This window comes from Pteropus alecto, unplaced genomic scaffold (assembly GCF_000325575.1).
Source record: "Pteropus alecto unplaced genomic scaffold, ASM32557v1 scaffold21, whole genome shotgun sequence".
Taxonomy (NCBI): Eukaryota; Metazoa; Chordata; class Mammalia; order Chiroptera; family Pteropodidae; genus Pteropus; species Pteropus alecto.
In genome coordinates this window covers 2,620,751-2,637,676 of record NW_006436282.1, presented here as the reverse complement: position 1 = coordinate 2,637,676, position 16,926 = coordinate 2,620,751, and the positions used below count along the sequence as shown (strand labels likewise).

The 16,926-nt window shown below is 35.9% G+C and overlaps 1 protein-coding gene and 1 pseudogene across 7 annotated transcripts in view; one reads left to right on the top strand and one right to left on the bottom strand.

The window, feature by feature from the left end:
• The window catches only part of PPP1R9A (protein phosphatase 1 regulatory subunit 9A), a 262,671-nt gene that overhangs the window by 131,988 nt on the left and 113,757 nt on the right, over nucleotides 1-16,926 (bottom strand). The gene's annotated exons all lie outside the window — the stretch shown is intronic.
• Nucleotides 16,043-16,161, top strand: LOC112479951 (annotated as a pseudogene).

Sequence of the window (16,926 nt, the reverse complement as noted above, 5' to 3'; positions counted from 1 at the left end):
CCGATCACTCGACAGAAGCCTACGTATTGTAAAACAAGACCAAATGCATACTGGAGTTAGATGTTACTCCAAAAGCTGTTAGCTTGCTGGCCTTCTCTGACTTGAAGCCCATTAACATAAAATATTTCTGAGGCTAATCCACATATTTCCAATGTCACTCATTTCACCAATTGCTAGTAACATCCTTAAAGTTAAAAACTTTTTTTGTGCAGATTTAAAGTACCTAGCTCTGGAGTACAGACTTCTAATTAGGGTCTTTCAAATACTAATTAATCCTAGAATAAGGATTTGTGATTGGTGTACCTGGAATGCTAACTGAAGGCTTCTAAAACAAAGTTACACCCATAAATATTGTGATGTGTATGCTTAATTGGAAGTAAATTACAGACAATATAAAACTATATAAAGATTATCTTTAACTCTTGTATCAACTGATCCAGTAAGGCAGAAAAAAGAGACTGCTTATTTTTCATATTTTCACCTGAGAAATTTGAAGCTCAGAGAACAATATACATGGTGCATATAAAGATAATTAATGAAGACAAAGTCTAGAAGGACAAAAGGTATATTTCACTAATTGTCAGCCCAGTGGTTTCATGGATAACTAAAGAACAGGAAGTGGACAAACATACCCTACACAATGGGAGGTAAAAAGCAGGCTAGTTCGAAAGGCAACACTCAGAAACCCATATCTGTCAGAGTTCTCCATAGAAACAGAACCAAGAGGATGTGTGCAAATGTAGATGTGTACCATATACACACGTGTGTGTGTGTCTATAAAATTACTTCTGTTTTTATAACAAGCTAGATTTATTTTAAGGAATTGGCTCACACGATTACAGAGGCTGACAAATCCAAAATCTGCAGGCCAGTAGTAGAGATCCAGGGAAAAGTTGATGCTGTAGTTCAAGTCCAAAGGCAGGCTCCCAACAAAATTCTCTCTTCTTCATGGGAAGTCAGTCTTTTTCTAGTAAGACCTTTAATTGGTTGGATGAGGCCCACTCTGCTAGAGGGCAATTTGCTTTACTCAAAGTCCACCAATTTAAATGTTAATCTCATTCAAAAACACCCTCTCAGAGACAGCTAAAATAATGTTTGGCCAAATATCTAGCCACCATGGCCCAGCCAACTTGCCACATAAAATTACCATCACATATCTCTTAAAATAGAATATTCTCTGGTTCCAAAAACTAGTCTCTTGACATGTGACAAAGATGATCATATCTTGATAGTGGTTTTTCTCATATCATCTGGAGCAAATTTCTATTTCCCCAGACCTATTTGTAGAACGTATACAAAATCCATAATAAAATCAAATATACATTTTTTTTTTGTATTTTCAGTGGCACCGACCACTTCATAATTGTAGATAATCAACGACCAAATATGGAGGGTGTAAACTCTCTGAATTTAAAAAAGCAATGGTTGACTCTGTGGATAGTTATATATACGAAGACATTTAAAGAAATAATATTTCAACCTAAGTGGAGTTTTTTATTAAGGTCAAATATACAGAAATTATCAATGAAATAAAAAGATTAGATTTATTTATTATATTAGATCTATCTCTCTTCATTGTGACAAAACAGAATTCAAATATAATTAGTATAATTTAGCTGTAAATAAGTGTTGCTAAAGTACTTGAAAAGTTTTAAAAGTGAGTTTAATACTTCTTTGCAAACAGTTTATGCCATTAAAGTAATCAAAAAAATTTTATCATAAATAAATGTAAACTTAGCTTATTCTAAATTTAGAGAAATTCTAAGACAGTTAAGCCCAAATTAGTTTGTTTTTCCAGTACACAGTTCAACAGAAAACTGAGTGATCTCACTGATGCTCATGTTTTTCACAGCATTTTTTAAATTATTATATACAATTAAACATATCTGTGAGAAATTAGCAATGTTCTCTTTCAGCTCAACCAGACTTTTAGTTTAAATTGGAGACATATGCTTTACAAACTGACTAGTGGCCAGCATGAAATAAACTGGTGGCCTCGGTCCAGTTTCCACTGGACAGGTGTCATCATCACAGAAAAATTGAACTTGCACCAATGGGCACCTTTTTGTGTGGGGGTGGGGATGGGGTCATCTCCTAAGAGAAATAACTGACTTCTCTTTCATGGAAGTTAATACTCTTGTACAGATGCAACGGGATGAGTTAGTAAGTCAGGATCTGATCTAGTATTTGTCTTAGCAGTTGGTATTATTTCTTTTTTTCACTGCCAAAGCTAGCTGTGTTTCTAAAGGCCTGTGGAGGGAGATTATCCTGAATTGTCTGAATAGAAAAATAGATGAAGGGGAGTACTACAGTATGTGTGGGTGATGAGGTTCAAGAGGAGAAAAGGGACACTGGCCACACCTTCTCTTGAGGCTGAGAAGCAAAAGTGAAACTTTCCTAAGGCTTAGAAGTCCTTTAGGTATAGAAATTTATACTCTCCCATGACAAGCACCCAAGGATGACCTCTGATGGGAGGACTAAGGGGGTATCATGAGAACTGAATGTTAAACTCTAAGGTCTTGAGAACCTTGAAAAGAGCACTTCTGGCCCAATATGTTTCCTAGAAACAGAGTAAAATGGCCTTGAAGAGGACTTGACCATTTGTTCAAGAAGCTCATAGAACAGTCTGAGTTAAAGGATAGGGGCTCCTAAGATAAAAGAACTCTATAAAACTCCCAGCGTGGTAGAAGAAAATGCAAAAACGTAAATGAGGCTGAAATAAGAGCCAAACAAGTGGGTGAGAATCTCAAGAAGGTTAAGTTTAGTCCACTGGAAGACAGTAACATGATACAAAGCATCCTAGTTTTGGGTGAACTAAAATTGCTTCCTGCTCCTCAGATGAAATGAGTTGATGGCCAGACTCTGCACACCAACCATGATGATCTTTCATGTGTCAACTTGACTAGGCTACAGGTTCCTATTATTTAATCAAACACTAATCTAGGCATTCCTACAAGATATTTCGGAGATGTGATTAAAATCCAAAATCAGTTAAGTAAAGGAATTTACCCTAGTTAATCTGAGTGGGCCTGATTCAAACGCCTGAAGAGCAGACAGAGCTGAGGCTTTCGGGAGGAAAAGAAATTTTGCCTGTGGACAACAGTTTCAGCTTATTGAAGAGTTCTACCCTCTCTCTCATTTTAAAGGTTTGCCCTTCAGATTTTGGAACTGTTACCCAGCCCTTACATTTGCATAAGCCAATTCCCTGCAATAAATCTCTTAACATATATTTTCTTCTGGTTCCGTTTCTCTGGTTGAGCCCTGACTAATATACCAAAACTTCAGGTCTTCCTCACAGGACAAAGCATGGTTATTCAGAGCACTGGCTTACGAAGGAAGCACTGACTGTGGCCCACAGGGGCTTATGAAATCAATCGAATGGGTCATGAACAGCATTGAGAAAAGTTAAACAGAAAAGAACAGAAAAGAAAACATCAGTGTTCACTACAAGTAGAGTAAGAGTATTCATTATACTTTAAAACTTTCAGTTTCAAATAAACACATGAATATACACATGTGTATGTACCATGTCTTAATTTAAAATGGTTATGATCTGCAGACTACAGAAACAGTACACTTAAGAAACAATTTTAAAAAATTTAATCCACATAGAGAATTCCCATTTAGTTTACACTCTATTCTAAAAGTCAAAATAGGCAATATAAGCTTCTCAAACTACTGAGCCCATGAATGACAACAGATGCAGAAATAATCACCCTTCACACTTTCTCTCTATCTTGAGCCATTGATTCTTATTTCAAATTCTTATTGATTACCAGCTCAATGGTTGGACTGTGGTCAGTACTGGGAATACTTAATCTATCTTAGACCTGTGACTATAACTAGCATAAGAGGTGTAATAGAGGGATGAGGAGGATGCTACGGGAGCACACAGTGGAGACATGTAAATCTGCCTAGGAGAAAAGGGAGGAGTACTAAGCAAGGATTCCCAGAAAGATCCTGAAAGCAAAGACTTCAGGCAGTTATGGTTAGTAGGAGCAAATAATAAGGGGGTAAAGGAAGGTATGTGAAAGGCTTTCTTGGAAAAACAGTGACGTGCAAGATAGGAATAAGAAAGAAGAGCAGAATTATAGAACAGGAAGTAATCCAATATGGCCAAAATTGGAGTGGCGAATGAATGGTGGCAGATGGGACAAAAGTGTGTAGGGAGAGCTTTAAGACACATGGTCTGTTGTGTAAATAAAATTCACATGCTCAAACCCTGAAAGAGAATGAGAATTCATGAAGAATATTAGAGAGGACCAGAACTGGAAGAAGAGAACTGAGCTAGAAGCTCTAGGGATTCTCTATCTTCACCCCTTTCAGAGGACTTGGTGGAAGCATAGGCCCTCAAGGTACTAAGGGACTGTCCCCAAAGTGTACCTAGTGGTGTGTGGCCAGTTGTTCAAACAACAGCAGAAGGAAGGCAGGAATACGGCACTCTGCCCTTGCACAAGGACTGGAAAGCAAAAAAGAGCAGAGGCATCGGGAGGAACATGAGTAAACCGAAGTAGTGAGAACTGAAGCTCCTCTTTCGAGGTCAGCCAAGACAACAGAGGTATGTGAGGGACAACAGCAATAAAAGATCTACCTCTGCTGACTATATCTGCAATGTTTTTAAGGTGAAATTATGTAGAAATCACGAAAGATAAAGACCTATTTAAAATCCTGCACTTAACTAGTGTGCTGGTCTCTGGAAGAGAATCTGTTCACGAAATTTATCACCATCTACCCGGGGTCAAATAATAAACACAGGTGTGCAATTTTCTAAAATCTCAGTTTCAAATTCTGACAAGGCTTAAAACAAACAAACAAACAAAAAAACAACAAAAAAACTTTTAGCAAGCATTTCTAGCACCAACTAAAACCTACATAACCATCTGAAAATTTTAATTTTCATAAAGGTCATGAGTAAAATATGCCTAATTTTTAAACTCTGCAAGCTGAGGCCAGACATCACATGGTGGGAAAAAAAAAAACCTAAAAAACAAGACTGAAACACAAATAACCCATTGTTAGAAAATGCATATATACATGAGGACACTGATATTATACAAGGCCGAGCTTGTAATCCTAAGACTAGACGCAAAAGGAACTCTTCTGGACGGCTGTGATCCAATGTTAAAATTAATCACGATAGCCCACAATGCAGGAAAGACTCTGTTATAAACAAACTGTCCCTTCCATTTAGACCTCTCCAAGAACTAGACTCAAATGTAACTGACTGATTCTGGATCATCATTAAAAATGTCAACATACGTTATATCTACAAATGCCTCTCTTATTTATAGGCAAAACCTAAAAGGCAGGAGTGCCTTACAGTAAACATGATAATCAGCAATCTCTGTCAAAACATGTGGAGGACAATGCTGTCACATTATTCTCGGTGTCTGAAGTGAAAGCTGCCACCATTTCTATTACCACAGGATTAATGGTCAAATCTGGGAATCACTCACCCTCGAATCACACTAACTTTGACCTCATATATCTTGTAACAGAAATAATTGCTTTGTGAATACCATGTGAACTGCTGCGCTTCTTAAATTCAATTGTCCCCACAACCTCAGAAACTGTCCTTAAAAAAGAAGATGCCAGTAAAGCTAAGTGGTGATTTGTTAAAAACAGGTGAACACTCTGTAAACAGAGAAGATGCAACAATCACTGCTAGCTGGATCCCTGATTCCATACAGACAGTCCACACTTCCCAACCAGTTCGATGATTTCACAGCACCTGAAACTCAAAGTGCCCCAAAACAAAACTGTCATCTACCTCCTGTAAGGTCTCGCCCGTTTAATGACGACCGGGTCATGTGGGCTTGAAAAGGCAGTCAGTCATAAAACAAATCTGCCTCTTCCTTTCCCCCACACACACTCACTTAAAATTAGTCAAAATCTCCTGTTGATTCTCTTTAAAAGGATTCTTGTTCTCTCCTTCCCATTCCCCTCACTGCTCAGATCCCTAATAATTGAATTATCCTGCAACATATTCATTGATTTCTGCTCTCCTACAACTTACTATTCACCGCATCTAAGTACCACTCCTAAAGTGTGTTTGAATCATGGCGCTGTGTGTCAGGAACAGGGTTGGGAAACGAGATTGGGGTGGGAAACAAAAAGAGTGAATTTATAAGTGATAACTGCACTTCGTCTGCATAGCTCTTCTGTACTTTCCAATTGGTAATGACCAAGTATTATTTTCTAATGGGGGTAGCGTGGGGAAGACACTCTAAAATGCCTCCTAATGTTCTCCATTCCCTCAAGAATAAGCCCAAATATTTCAGAAAGACATCAAAGTTCTCCAAGACCTGCCTCCAGACTAAACGGCCAGCCTCTACTCAACACTACTTCTTTTCACTCCCTTCATTCTCTGAGGAGTTGGCGGCAGGAATTTAAAAGTATCTCAATTGTGGTTAGACAGTGAATTTAAATATGTAAATATATAAAAGTAGTTGGCTCCCTTTGTAATCCTGAGTGAGCGGCACCTGTCCCTAGGTAATCTGGAGTAGCAGATTTGCTGATTAAAATCCAGCCGTCACTTTTACGGTTTTGCATTCTGGTCACGGTGGTCTACCCATGAGAAATTTCGTTTGATGGTGCCTGTCCTCTCTCAAACCATAAAGAACCACAAACAATCCAGTGTGTGAGTGCTCAAGTCTCTGTTCCCATGTCATCTCCACCTGCCACACCGACATCAGGAAAGTAAATGAGTATGCCTTGTGTTCTAAATTTTATGTACTCAAACGACTATTTGTCTCTTGTGACTTAACTTGATGTAGCCAAAGCACTTAGCAGCAAAGTTTAACACAAAAGAAAATTGTGTCTCACTCTTTCATTTTGGAAGAAACAAAAACACTGTTTTAAAATATCAGACTCAATTTGTCCAATATTTTAGAGACTCGTTAGGACAATATCTTCCAACATTCGATCACTTCCTTCTCCGAACTCCCTGAGTATTCTATCAGCCATTAGTACTTATAGCCTGCCTTTTATTTGGTAATATTATATGCATTTAAATCGTATCATTATCTAGCATCTTCAACAAAAAGACTAGTGTCTCATTACCCACTGCACTGCCAACATCTGACACTGTGCTTGACATAGGATACTGAGTCAACAGATGTTTGTTGATGGAACTGCCTTATGAGGGAGACTGATAAATGCATTTCTTTTGGAAATTCCATAACTAAAATTCCCTTGAATAGATGCTCCATTCATTCATTTAAGTTTTCTAGATAAGCTGGCAACACAAGCAAAGGAATCTTCTTCACTGTCTAGTCTACTCTGCTGGCTTCCACTACAAGCTCAGGCATTTAGGCAGCAGCTACAGGCAGCATAAAAATGCAACACAGAGAGTCAACCCTTAATGAAAAAATAGTATCAGACCAAGGATAGAAAAGGCTGATCCCATGGTGGTTGGGCCTATTCCATTGCTGGCTCTTTCCACTCCTTTCTTACTGTATATAATGTAAATATATGTATCAATTAGCTCCCATCAGTGATACTGAAAAGAAGATTTCAACAGAGACCATTAGGTAGACCATGAGGAGAACCTACCTACTCTGTTTACAGGCAAACAGCAGACCTAAATGAACCTTCCCCTCAATTTTGTTCAAAAAGATCTAAACAGAGAAATAATGACAGGTAGGTAATAATGATGAAATGAGAAAGAGGAGGGTAAGTGTAGCTACCATTCTTCTGAGATAAGTGTCTCAAATGAATCTCATAATGGTCTATTTTGCAGATCAGTAAACTTCAGGTTCATAGATGACAGGTAGCTTGCCCAAACACACATGAAAATATCTAAGTGACAACCAAAAGCCAAGCTCAGGTCTGGATGAATTAAAAGTTCACGCTCTTTACCCCATTCCATACCGCTTTAGAAGAGGAAGCATATTAAAAACACCAAAATATAAAATAAGCACCCTTATATAAACACACACACATACACGCATACATACCACACAACTGCAAAGGGCTGATAAATAGGGGGAAAACTTCAAACTTACTAGTAACTAAAGAGATGCAAAGTAAGTATTTTTCATCTACAAAGATTTAAAACCAGGCAAAGGGATAGATGAACCGTTGCTCTGTAATACACTGTGGATAAAGTGAACTGGCATAACTTTCTGGAAGGCAATGTGTTAAAAATCTTTAAAACTTTAGTATCAATTGACCTAATAGATTCTAAGGATTTAATCTAATGAAATCACAGATATACAGAAATATTTATGTACGCTGACACTAATCAGTATTATTTACAAAATTCGAAGCAATCTAAATGTCCAAAAAAAGGAAGCATGAATAAATAATGGTATATCCATAAGATGCAACTCACCAATGTTCTCGGATGTACCATAGCAATCATGCTCTGTGAGATTGCTTAATGATACAAATACATGGTATGTGAAAAGATAACACCACATGTGCACACACAGAATATGAATGATCCTAATTATGTATATACATACAGATGTAATAATTTCTGGATACTAGGATTATAAACGATTTTATTTTCTTTATATTTTTCAGGCTTTTTATAAAATATAAGATCTTTGGTAAATAAATAAAAAATATTAAATGTTATTTTAAAAGCATTGATTACTAAATCTTGAATGATCGATGAGCATAAGTCTTTCCACATACTGAAAAAGGAAGTTTGCCAGGCTACATATTAATTTAAAATATATTGTAATAGCACTTCCAGTGTCAACTAATATAGCGATAACTGATACCTGCAATGATGAGACTAAGGAACAGAAAGACCTTGCGGTTTATAAAACTTAAATGCAACATAAAATCATTATAATTTTTTTATGTAATAAGCATATTTGAGCCAAGCAGTTTAGAAACTATGCTTTATAGCTAAGGTATCACTGACCAAAAGAAAACACATTTGTGAGTTTTGACATTAAATACTAAACACTACCAAAGCCTGATCCTCAATAACAAAGAACTAGATCCCATTTCTTATCAAGATAGCTTAGTTACTACAACACTCTGGTTTAATTCCTCATATGCTTAGGAAGTCAACTGTATATTCTCTCCTTTTAGACATCTGTCTCCATGGAAAAACACTGCTCACACTGAGCAAAAAAACTAATATAAGCTTCAGTTACAGTTTTCAGAGCTTAGTTCACAATGGCTTTGTGTGTATATGTTTATATGGAATGATTTTTTTCATCATATGAAAACAGAAGACTGGTCCCTTGACATCTATAGATAAGTATGCCATCCTAGTTAGTCTGAAGAATAACTTCATTTAAATCCCAGTAAAATTATAAATTAGTTTAGCTCTGAAAAAAAAATAGCTTCTGATGTATATAATCACAGAATTTTACAACCAGAAGGTATCTTGGCAACTGCCCAAATAGGGATGCAAATAAACATCACACACGCTATTCTCCCTCCTTCTTGTGATAGACTAACCAGGTGAATAATGCGAGCTAAGTCCAGCCATCTTCCCAGCATTCTTCAGTGCAGTCACCACTAATTGATCAAGTTATGGGAAGGAGAAAACAAACATATTTGCCATATCTGGTCTAATCTCTTATTTAGTTTCAGGAGAGGCAATCCAAGATCATACAATCAACCCTGATGTTAGGACAATAATTTCCAGATGTGTCATAGGGTATTCTTGATACTACCTTGTATTTCTTCAGAATGGTTCTCTATAAAAAAGAAAAGTAGCAAAATAAGTCCTTTTGCAAGAACCAAATTGAGCCCTCCTCAGAAAACAATTCTAATTTGGATGTCACAGTTATAGTTCACATATAAGTTTTATGTGTTAAAAAAGCATTTGAAAAAATATATATTAAAAATAACGATAGTTGTTTTAAGGCAGCTGAATTATTGCTTTATTATCTTTAATACTCTCATATTTTGGTTTTCTATACAAAAAATGAGAATGAGGAAATCACTTAATCTTCTATTGAAAAAGCAATGCATTAACATTCCTACTTATAAATAGATGTCGGCACGGTGACTCAGAAGATCTGCTCTTCCACTTGCGTTATCTTAAGTAAGTTGACCTTTTTAGGCCCACATTTTCCCCATTTGTAGAAATGAGAGGAGTGAAGTAAATGGTGTTCAAGATCACTTTCACTGTGGAATTATGAAACTATACCTATAATAAATCTAGTATAAAATTCCATTAAATGTTTTCTAGTCATAGCGATGCCACTGACCAGGAGAAAAGGAACCACCTTAACCCTGGCTTTACTTTTCACGGGAAGGGACATCAATTAGTGTATGTCCCCAGCACCCCCTCACTCATGCACACCACCCGGGCTGGTCCTTTAGGGGTAAGAAACTAGGCCTCTGTAATCCTGCTCTTCTCTTTTGAAAAAGGGCTGTCTGCAGAGAGCCTACATTCTGGTCTGCTCCTCTGCTGTAATTCTTAGGGATTTCTCTTGGGCTATGGTCTTTCAGTGTCAGCAGGGACTGAGTGGGTAAAGACTAATTTTGGAGTTCAGAATTTATACTCTATTCTGAATAAGGGTTGCAATTTCTTGTGCTACATCCTCATGCCCAGTATTCATATATAACTTTTATTAAGTTATCTCCCAAGTGGTCCAGAATTTAACAAGGAAGAGGAATTGTTCAAGCTCTAACCCTCAAAAAAAAAAAAAAACCAAAAACCAAAAAAAACAGTTTGTTCTAGAACACAGGCAATGATTAGTGTAGTTGATCCTCTTCTATCTTTAAATTGCACAGTTTTCTGAGTACTTACAAACTTCAGTGAAACTTACAAAATTTAAAGTTAGAAAGTATGTAATTGAAAATACTGTTTTGTTTTGTTTTTTAAAAAATGAGGCCCTTGTCAGGGCACCACCATCCATTTAAGTCTCAAAGCAGAAATGAGGAGGATCGGATCCAGTATATTCCACCTCCTTAAACTGCTTGAGTTTCTTTCTTCCACAGTGACAAATGCTCTTCTCATTGATGAATCATATTGATTATTACATATCAATTCTCAGCTACTACTTGCATACCACTTAAATCACCCCACGCTGTCACTAGAGTACTCTTCCAAAACCATGAATTTCATCAAGACTCTGCTCTGCCAAGAGTCAAAAAAATTTTTTTGTTTCAATTTTTAAAACCTCCAATGGTTTCTCAACCAGAGAAAACACCAGATAAAGTTCCAACAATATAACAGATTTTACAATATGTTTTTAACATTCCCTCATTTAACACTCTTCTCAGCCTCTCCCTGACATGCTCGGATCAGTACCTCCAGTAATCTCAAGGTCTCAAACTACTTAAAATGACAGAAATTCTCTTTCATGATCCTCTTATCCATCCTTACAAACAGCCTGACCTTTAAGATTCAATGTAGATCTAACTTCATTTATGAACCTTTCTTGACTGACAGAGAGTTAGGAGCTTCTTGCATTCAAGTTCTATAATCTCCTCCATATCTCAACAAGGTAACCTGGGTACAGATGTTCACAGGCTTGCCTAAATAAGGATTTCCTGGCTACAAACACCTGGGGGGGAAAATCAAACACTACATTCACAATGAGTATTATCAAATCACAGCCATAGAGAAGATCTGGGATTACAAACACTGAGGATGACAAAAAAAAAAATACAAAGCCCAGACTTGACTGAATTTATTTGAACATTTTGTTGCGGCACACCTGTAACTATTCTAAAGAAGTGTTCCACGGGAAACACAAATATATCAGATCATTTATCCTCTTACTATAAATATTTCATCATGTTTCATTTTTACCATGAAATGATGAGTCCTTCACATATTAGAGCCTGTGATCTGGCAAAGTGACTGTCCATATTAGGGATTCAACAGTACTATGACTAAAGGAAATTTATTTTATTTTATTTGTAGTTTGAGATTAGAGTTAGGGGACTAAAATATCTAATGAGCTACAATTAATGTTACATTTCAAGAAGTAAAGCATTTATCTTTAAATAAATTACTGAGATCATGCCTGATAAGAGAAAGAGAAATCCACAACACATCATCAATTTTTCAATGAGATAATAGTAAACACCTGGTTCCATATAGTCACATCTATATTATATTCACTTCTTTGTCATAAAGAGTGAGAAAATGTTACAGAAGGCAGATTCACATTCTCAGCACAACTGTAAGTGTGTTAGGTGACTTCACAGAACAAAATGAGATTTGATCAGCCTTATAACGGATCAACCTTACATTTTTTGGCCGTCCATATTCTAAACTTCTTTTTATGAACTGAAATAGCATTTTCATGAATTTCACTGGCTTCTTCTCTAAAGTATCAACTTCTTTAAAAGTTATGTTCACTATTTTCCTTGACGTTATTTTCACTGCTCTTAAGCTGAAGTTCAAATGTATTACACATCCCTTTGTGAATCTCCACATTTTAGTGTGTATATCTTATTAGTGACATGCAGTACAAAAGCCTAAGAGTAAGCAAAAGAATGCTTGGCCTAGTACAGCAAAACTAGGAGTAGGTTTTAGGAGAAATCTTTATTCCCCATTTTATTGTTTAGAACTGTCTAGAGAGGGCCCTTGGTGATAATCAACTTCTTATATAAACAAACTTTATAGCTGTAAATACTGCAAAAATAATTCAAACATCATTTTGACCATAAGAAGACAACAGGCTGAAACAAAACACCACTTGACCACTTGTTGCGGCACACCTGTAACTATTCTAAAATTCTTCCCCCAATTTTTTGATTAAAATTCTTCCCCCAATTTTTTATTTTTACCAAACGATTCCACATTTTCCAGTAGTTTCCTGAAAGCCTTCTGTTACGGTACTGTGTCCTAGGTCTTTTGCTGATTTCTAAACAAGTGCAAACAAGAATTGACTGCCAAGATCAGGAACATTCTCCATATTCCTGGATTCTAACCCCCTGGAAATGTCAGGTTCTAGACAAGAGATCCCTCCTATATGTGGAATTCTAACATACCTCCAATTATAATCTAGCACTCTTCTATCCCTCTGCAAACTCATCTGCAGGTCTCCAACGATCAGAAAATGAAGGCAGTATCTCATATGCACGTACAGGGATGAGGAAAGGCTAATACGAGAGCGGCATTCAAAGGGTACCAAAATTAATCTTTACAAGACTGTATTTTTCTAAATTGTAGTATAAACCTCTCTGCAGTCCTAAATGGGATTACAAAATTTAGGTTAACTCCTGTTACATTTTAATATTATTATTGTTATTACTGACTTATTGTTCAATTCCTTTTTCACTAATTAAGGCTAACCTAACCTTAGATTATTCCTTCTTAGATAAAAGAGAATGAGAGCTAGTATAAGAAATAATTGAAACATACAGGAATAGAGTGTCTGAGATTGTTCATCTTTAATGCCGACATTTGTAAATCTCTCAAATTTAGTTCGTGAAGATATCATTTCAGGTATAGTATGAAATGGTAGAAAGAAAACCTATACCTCCCCACCCCCAAAACACACATATACCATAAGATTGTATTAGGTTTCAAACTTATTTAGCCAAAATATAGATTATTAGAAGCAATGTGACAAGAGAGAAAGAAATAAATGCAAATATCGCAGTTTAGATGCCACTGGCCCCAAAGTCCCTTAGTAGGAGGCACAGATGCTAATACAGGATAAATTTCTGCTAGAACCAAGAAGCCATTTTTTGCTGTACTTTAAATTTAGAATGTACATCCCCTCCCCAAAGCAAAACCAATAAGCTTCCACTTAAAGGAGTATTTACAAATATTGAACACCAGTAGTTCTTGAGGCTGATTCCACATCAACAAATTCATACCCATTTTGAAGATGGAAAGCAGAGACTACATCCAAGGATCTCTAAACTACATTATATTCCACAGTTTTCCAGGACCTCCAAATGTTCAAATTCACACAGCTTTCTCCTCTCCCCTGACTTCGCACTATGATTTAATACAGTTTAATCTGAATGGTTCAGTTGGAGTTCAGTCTAAAGAACAGTATTGCAGACCCATTTCACACACAGTCCAAGAAATCTTTACTATACTTTAATTAATCGATTTATACTTATGTCCATGTTTATGACACAATCACCCAGTTCTGATTTGAACCACCTTTAAAATATGTATACCGTCTTTAAAAGAGATAAGAACCCTAAACTAAATTTCCATACCATTTTTGCTGTAGAAAGGCAAGGTCCCTTTCTATACTTCTAGAATGTGTAGGACAACCTCTTCCATAGTCTACTTCGAACCATACTAATGTAAGATATTAACAATCCAGGAGCTGGGTGTGAAGTACATAGGAATTCTCTGTACTATCTTTGCAAGTTTCCTGCAAATCTAAGTGTACTCTAAATTTTCTAAATTATTTGAGAAAAAAAAGTTGGGGAAAGCAATCGGTCACTTATATGAAAAAGAAAAGGGTAAACAAAGATAAAAATACATTAAATCCCATCCCTACCTCATATCCTATGTAAAATCAATTCCAAAAATTCCAAGTGGATTAGTGGATTAAAGACATAAGCTGAAAAGCAAACTCTTAAAACGTTTAGATGAAAACAGAAGATATTTTATGACTTTAGGAAGATGTCTAAAAATGACAGAAAAAAAAGCTATTATGTATTAATAATTATTATTATGTTTAAATTCAAACTTGTGTATTATAAGATACCATACACAATATAAACTGGGATAAGATACTGATCAACTGGTATTCAATATATATTTTTAAAACTCATAAAAATAAAAATAAAACAAATAGAATAATGAGAGGAAAGATGTAAACACAACTCACAGGAAAGGAAAATCTAATGGTTAATACACTCATGACAAGTAATCAAAAAAATACAAATTGAAACAATGAATTTCATTTTACATCCATCAGATAGGCTATGTTTTGGTGAGAATGTGGAACAACAGGAACTGGTGAAGGATGTGTGAGTGGGTATAGCCCTCTCAAAAGTAATCTGGCAACAGATGCTGAAGTTAAGAATACATATACCTAAATCCTAGCTAGTCCACACAGAGGAAACCAGTATAGAGAAACATTTGCTTGCATACATATGTAGATATGTACAAGGATTTACACGGCATTTTTTGTGATAATGACAAACAATCTTAATGTCCATAACAAGAAAATAAATTCTGGAAGATTCATACTATAGAACACATGTACTAACTATAATAGACTATCACTAAATGAGTTATAGTTAATGTATCAATAAAAACAAACCTCAAAATTTTTAAATTGAGAAAAAAAAATTACCAGAGTGCATTTATTTGATACAATTTACATACAGTTTAAGTGCATAAAATAAAATATTATATTTACATGTTTTTTAAAAATAAATATGCTCGGTAACTAAAAACACCAAATTCAGAAAAGTGATTACTTCTGGGAAGGGCTGCAAAAACGATTTTATATAGGGTGACGAACACTGTGAACATCAACCGAGTCTGTAATATTCTATTTCTTTAAATAGAAAAATACAAAGTAAATATAACATTAAAATTTTTCAAAGCTTAGTAATGAGTGCCCAAGTTGTCATATTATATATTTTCAATATGTTCAAAATCCTTTATAATAAAAATATGTAAAGACAAAATTTGATGGAAATAATTTCTTAGTGAATTTTAGCCTATTTTCCCAAGTTTTCACTAAAGTTTCTTTTTATTTCAACTTGTTTTTTAATTGTTCTCTTCCCTCATGTACACATCCTTCATTTATCCAGTAACAGCAGACTGATTTTCTGTCCAATTCTGACCTTAAGAAATCCAAAATTTCCTCCTAGACTTTTTTTTTTAACATAGGCTTTAAATTTTGTCAGCTCATTGGTGAACAGTAACCCATTTTTCTTCTTTTATAAACTGATGCCTGTGGCATATACATGCTACATAAGTGTGAAAAGGTTTTGTTTTGTTTTGTTTTGTTTTAAAGGACTTTAAAGATATCCTAGCTTTGTTTTCTAGCTTTTGCTGTTTCTGATAAGAAATCTGCTGTCATCTTTCTTTTTTTCCCTTATTTATAATGTTCCTGTAGTCTCTGGTTACTTCTACATTTTCTTATTATCACTCATTGGTTTTAAACATTGGGACTATGTCTACGGCCATGCCACCCTGAACAAGCCCGATCCCATCTGATCTTGGAAGCTAAACAGAGTTGGGCCTGGTTAGTACTTGGATGGGAGACCACCTAGGAAGACCAGGTGCTGTAGGAGTAAAAAATTTAAAAAAATAAAATAAAATAAGGGATTGTAAACTGACAAGATCTTTGCAATCTGTGAGGTCAACCAAGGGTTGCCTTGCCTGAAAATAAATAAAAACAAACAAACAGGTGGATTATGATTCACCTTTAGTATAGTTTTCTTATAGTTCTTGGTAGCTGAGTTCTTTGGAATCCTTGGATCTATGACCTTAGTGTTTTTAACAACTTTGGAAATTCAAAAATTTTTCAGCATTATTTCTTCAAAAATTTTTTTTCATTCCCCACCTCCTTGCTGTAATCCACTCACACTATATTTCTTGCTCTTATTTGTGGTGGTGGTGGGTGGTGGTTAGTGACTTTTCTAAATGAATTCTATAGAGTGTATATTCTTTGTGCTGTATGGCCACTCTGCTTGGTTAGCTTAGTAGTTAGCTAACAATTAGACAAGATTTCTTTAACCTCATGAAACTAATCTGTCTCCTGGTCTTTGCAGCAGAGCTGTGTGTGTGTTGGGGCACACTTTCAACAGCTCATAGACAACTCTGCTTCACCCCACCTTGCTCAGCCTCAAATGTCGGCCAAAGCCAAGAGCTTAGGGCTTTCGCAGGCATTTCCTGAGCATGCTCACTGCCCTAAACATTTGCATAGCCTTCTAGATTTCCTGGAATATGACAGAGCTTCTTCAAAGTCCCCTATGAACATCTTATTCCTCAGCTTTCCTTTTAAACTTTTTGGTTAGCCTACTGTTTGTTCCAATGATACCTACCACTTAAGGCAG